The sequence below is a fragment of the Catharus ustulatus genome, chromosome 25 (genome assembly GCF_009819885.2).
Source record: "Catharus ustulatus isolate bCatUst1 chromosome 25, bCatUst1.pri.v2, whole genome shotgun sequence".
Taxonomy (NCBI): Eukaryota; Metazoa; Chordata; class Aves; order Passeriformes; family Turdidae; genus Catharus; species Catharus ustulatus.
This window is the reverse complement of record NC_046245.1, coordinates 435888-441887: the sequence shown is the minus strand read 5'-3', so window position 1 is coordinate 441887 and position 6000 is coordinate 435888.

The following is a 6000-nucleotide window of genomic DNA, read 5'->3' as shown; positions in this document are numbered from 1 at the left end:
CAGGAGGCTGTGATCCCATCCCCAGGATGCAGGAGGCTGTGATCCCGTCCCTGGGATGCAGGAGGCTGTGATCCCATCCCTGGGATGCAGGAGGCTGTGATCCTGTCCCCAGGATGCAGGAGGCTGTGATCCCGTCCCTGGGATGCAGGAGGCTGTGATCCCATCCCTGGCATGCAGGAGGCTGTGATCCCATCCCCGGGATGCAGGAGGCTGTGATCCCATCCCTGGGATGCAGGAGGCTGTGATCCTGTCCCCGGGATGCAGGAGGCTGTGATCCTGTCCCTGGGATGCAGGAGGCTGTGAGCCCATCCCTGGGATGCAGGAGGCTGTGATCCTGTCCCTGGGATGCAGGAGGCTGTGATCCTGTCCCCGGGATGCAGGAGGCTGTGATCCTGTCCCCGGGATGCAGGAGGCTGTGATCCCGTCCCTGCAGCAGCAGCAGCAGCAGCAGCAGCAGCAGCAGCAGCAGCAGCAGCAGCAGCAGCAGCAGCAGCCCGGCTCCATCCCGGGCACAAGGAGCAATGCTGCACCCCTGTGGGAGCCGGGAGCCTCGGACACCAAACCTGGCAACTCTTTCTGTCACCCCCATCAGCCCTAGGCACTAGGAGGGGGAAAGGGAGTCCTGGGTATGAACTTCTTTCTCGAAGCCCTGGAAGTGATGCCATTCCAGGGATGGAGGCAGCTGAGCCTCTCCAGCTTGCAGGAATCCTAGAATTGCATTTTGGCGATAACAAGCTGTTAACATTGTCACTCCTTGCAGGCAGGTTAATCCTCTAAACTTGAAACACATTTCATCTGGAAGTATGTATATTTGATCATACAAGGGGTGAAAAAATTAAACAAGAGCCCCGTGCAAATAGGAAATTGTGTAAATCACCTTATACATGAGACTGATCAGGTTTATGTTGCTGTTTCAACTCCCATTGCCTGAATGCAAATTCCAAAGTAATCTGCTAAATGTGAGCAAGCCTGGCATGCAGGACAGCATCAGGCCAGGTCCCCTCTGTGCCCTGGGGCTGAAGTGTCACTCCCACATGGGCACTGGGGTCATTGCAGGAGCTTTTGGGGTTTATTGAGCACCCCCACATGCCCACAGCCTTCCCTCTTGCTGAGAACGTTGAATTTTGGAGACCCAAAGTGCAGCCTGGCAAATCCCTTTGCTCATGCCGGGGTGTGGGGTGCAGGGCTCCATCCTGTGCCAGCTGGGCTGGGGGCAGGGGGTCTGGGACACCCCTGTGCCAGCTGGGCTGGGGACAGGGGGCCTGGGGCACCCCTGTGCCAACTGGGCTGGGGGGCAGGGGGTCTGGGGAACCCCTGTGCCAGCTGGGCTGGGGGCAGGGGGTCTGGGACACCCCTGTGCCAGCTGGGCTGGGGGGCAGGGGGTCTGGGGAACCCCTGTGCTAACTGGGCTGGGGGCAGGGGGTCTGGGGAACCCCTGTGCCAGCTGGGCTGGGAGCAGGGGGTCTGGGACACCCCTGTGCCAGCTGGGCTGGGGGCAGGGGGCCTGGGGCACCCCTGTGCCAGTTGGGCTGGGGGCAGGGGGTCTGGGGCACCCCTGTGCCAGCTGGGCTGGGGGGCAGGGGGTCTGGGGAACCCCTGTGCCAGCTGGGCTGGGGGCAGGGGGTCTGGGGAACCCCTGTGCCAGCTGGGCTGGGGGTATGGGGTCTGGGGAACCCCTGTGCCAGCTGGGCTGGGGGTATGGGGTCTGGGGAACCCCTGTGCCAGCTGGGCTGGGGGCAGGGGTCTGTGCCTCCATCCCACTGCCCACACCAAGCCTGGGTGTGCTGAGAGAGCCCCAGAGGAAAGCACCATTAGTAAATGTGGTTGGAGTATCACGACTGTGAGCAGCTCAGAGCAGAAATGGTGTTTGTAAGCTGCCTCCAGGACTCTGCACCACGGTTCAGTCGGGTATGAAATCACAGCGATCTCAGAGCCACCTTCCAGAAGTTATTTGTAAGTGAAGTCCTCATGCAGACAGGGCTCTTTTTATTCCTCCTGACTTGCCTCATTGCCCATGGCCTTTAAAATGCTGCCTTCACATCTTCTTCCTTCTTATCTTCCACCCCCCTCTGCCAGCTCAGAAATGACCCAGGCAGGAGCCCTGCTCTGGGTGACTCCTGCTCCTCTCTCAGCTCTGGCTGGTGTCTGTCACATTCCCTGGAAACCCAGGAATCATCACTCCTGGGGTAACAGATTCTGCAGGGGGAGGCAGAGGAGGCGCTGGGTGCATTAAATGGCTCAGAAATGCCCCATGGTTGTGTTTTCTCTAATCTCTGAGCCCTTCCTGAGCCCCAGAGCTGCTCTGTGAGGCTGTCAGAGCCAGGAGTGCCACACAGGGAGGGTTCTGCTGCTTTAGATGCAGGAGGAGATGCTTCGAGGCTTCACACACTAATGTAAAATAACAAATGAGTTTCCATGAGGGAGAAATAAAACAGAACAAAGCAGCTTGTGAAGAAAGACAGTGATGGCAAGAACAGGTGCCATGCAGAAATATATTGCTGAAAAATGAGGACTAATTTACAGTGTGCAGTGAGGAGCTGTGTGAGCCCCACGCAGCCCCTGGCATTCCCCCTTTTCCACTGAGGGAGATAATTCGGGAACATTCATCAGGCAGCTCAACACTCACTCAGCTCAGGGACAGCTTGCCCTTCCCACTTACTGCCCTGGCTCTCACACTTCTCTCCTCTCTGCCCTCGGCACTGCAGAGGCACGGAATTCACTCAGGTCAGGGCTTTATCCATCACAGAAAGCAATTCCCCATCCCACGGAGTGTGGGGCAATTCAGAGAGAGCACGACCATGGGCTGTGCTCTTAGCCATGGCAATTTCTGAGTTTATTTCTGTTTTCCACTTCTGCTGCACCCTGCTCTGGCCAGAGCAGCGTTAGAGAAAGAGCCCAGCACGGCAAATGAGGCAGCAGCAAACTCCTGCTCCTTACCAGAGCACTCAGTCACTGTCAGGGCAGGCATCACCAACCCTCACTCCCAGAGGGCTTTTCCTGGGAAATCGCTAGACAGCTTCAGGAGAGCAAAGCAACTTCTCTTCTGCCTGTAATTAATATTTTGGAAGAAAGAAGCTCCCTGCCCCACGGAGGGGCCCCACTGCTCCAGCAAAGGGACATTCCATCCGTGTGAAAGGCCAGTGGAGGAATTAATGATGAATAAAAGGCCGTGGGGGGGAAGGAAATCACCTGAAGAGACAGGAAAGCCTGGGAAGGCTCCTGGGTGAGGAATTGTCTCAGCTCCAGGTGGGACAGCGTGTGCAGAGCAGAGCTGGCACCAACGAGCCCTCACTGGAGCTCAGTGACCAGCTCAGCTGCAGAATGGCACAAACGGTGACCCCACCTGGACATTTCCAGCCTCGCCCATCCTGAATGCAGGCAGATCTGAGGGACCCTTAGATCCAAATATGACACATAAACGTATATGATACGCACATATAAAGGTAAAAAGGCAAATTTAATTTCCTCTCAGCAGGTATTTGCATTTATCAAAATATCAACAAAATTTCTTCTCGTTTTTTCGTAGACAAAATTAGTTATTAGGTTCAAGTTGTACCAAAGCAGTCATTTGAAAATAACGAAGAATCAGCTTCCCAAATGAGAAATCTCCCTCTTGTGTCATAAAAGACACTTTTCTGTATTACTTTTGGAGAAGTGATGGCTGATAAATCTTGCATAATGTAACACAAGCCTTCCTGAAGCGCTGAGAAAGCCAATTCAGCTGGTGCTGGAGTGCCAAGGAATGGAAGGGAAACACTCAGCAATTGAAATTACAAATTGCCTGATTGGAAAAAGGGCTTTCCCAAACCCTTGAACTGGAGCTGCCTCTTGGCTGCTCGAATTCTCTCACCCAGCACTTGCCCAAGTAACTGAGAGGAGAGGGGGGTGAGGAGCCCAGCCTGGCTCAAGGGCTGAGAGTCCCTGCCCAGGGGCTGGAGCTCCGAGTGGAGCTGCAGTGGCATTGAGCTGTCCCTCTGTCCCTGTCCCTCTGACCCTGTCCCTCTGTCCCTCAGTTCCTGTCCCTGTCCCTCTGTCCCTGACCCTCAGCCCCTGTCCCTCTGTCCCTCTGTCCCTCTGTCCCTGTCCCTCTGTCCCTCTGTCCCTTTGTCCCTCTGTCCCTCTCTCCCTGTCCCTCTGTCCCTCTGTCCCTGTCCGTCTGTCCCTGTCCCTGTCCCTGTCCCTCTGTCCCTCTGTCCCTCTGTCCCTGTCCCTCTGTCCCTCAGCTCCTGTCCCTGTCCCTCTGTCCCTCTGTCCCTCAGCTCCTGTCCCTGTCCCTCTGTCCCTCTCTCCCTGTCCCTGTCCCTCTGTCCCTCTGTCCCTCTGTCCCTCTGTCCCTGTCCCTCTCTCCCTGTCCCTCTGTCCCTCTGTCCCTCTGTCCCTCTCTCCCTGTCCCTGTCCCTCTGTCCCTCTGTCCCTCTGTCCCTCTGTCCCTGTCCCTCTCTCCCTGTCCCTCTGTCCCTCTGTCCCTCTCTCCCTCTCTCCCTGTCCCTCTGTCCCTCTGTCCCCCTGTCCCTCTGTCCCTCAGCCCCTGTCCCTGTCCCTGTCCCTCTGTCCCTCCGTCCCTCTGTCCCTGTCCCTCTGTCCCTCTGTCCCTCTGTCCCTCAGCTCCTGTCCCTCTGTCCCTCTGTCCCTCTGTCCCTCAGCTCCTGTCCCTGTCCCTCTGTCCCTGTCCCTCTGTCCCTCAGCTCCTGTCCCTCTGTCCCTCTGTCCCTCTGTCCCTCTGTCCCTGTCCTGTCCTGTCCTGTTCTGTCCTGCAGCCACGCTCTGGCAGATCCAGGAGCCCCCAGGGCCGAGGCTCCAGGGCTGCCATGGCCCAGGGCTGCCACGGCCCCGAGCAGCCAGCACCAGTGGAGGTTTTTGGGGCTGAGGAAGGGCTCGAACTGCTTTGGGTGCCGCCGAGAGGATTCTGCTCTTGTTTTGCACGCTCCGTTTGAAGACTGAGCCTTTTCTTTGCTTATATACCATATATTTTTATGAAAAGCTTTATTCCCATTTCCCTTCGGTATAATTGGATTTTTCTCAGTAAGCAACAAAATAAAAAAGGAATTTAGAGCATTTTTTCAGCATTCACTAGTTTAAAAGCAAACAATATCCTAACACTTAAAATCAGGAGCGCATTTTGAAAAGCAAGGCAAGGCAGTAACTTCTACTTTAAAAAGCCCCACAAGTTTTATGAAGCTATTTTACACAGCTCTGGAGTTTCGGGAGGGAAGGAGAAAATACTCAGTCAAATCCGGAATATATTTTTATAGCCGCAAATTTTCTAAAATGAGGCTATAGATCTTGTGTTAATACGGGGAGCCTTCAGAAATACACACCCACATGCCAGCACAAACAACACACAGCTCTAGAGATGGATGTCATACAATATTTAAAAAGAAAAAATACATAATTCCCAGGGAGGCAGGGCTGGCTCTTTTCCCAGATGGATTCTCATTCCGACAGCATCAAGAACATGACAGATGTGCTTCTTCCTAATTGTTTGTGTTTGTGGTTTGTCTCTCTTGCCTGTGATACTTCAGGAGCAATCTGTCTCTCACCACTTGGTTCCCTCCTGGGGGTTTTGTGGTGGTTGGTCCCCACAGCAGGCACGAACCCGCCCGTCCCGGCTCCTCCTTGGCTTCCCAGGGAGCCGAGACCCCCTGTTCTGGTCCTGCAGCCCCCAGACCCCTCTCTCACCTGGGACTCGTGTCAGACACGGGGAGCCAGACCCTGCTGCTCAGCCTGGGCTTGTCCTCATCCGTGTGAGCTCCTGGAGCCATCTGTACCTGTCCTCTCCTTGGCACGACTCTTGTTTCCTTGCACCCTGCACACGCTCTCAGGGTTCCTGATTTCCCTGCCGGTATCTGACACACCTGGCAATCCCAGAATCACAGCCTGGGTGCAGGGGACCTCAGAGCTCACCTCTTTCCACCCCCTGCCATGGGCAGGGACACTTTCCACATCCCAGGCTGCTCCAAGCCCTGAACAACCCAGCCTTGAACACTTCCAGGGAGGGGG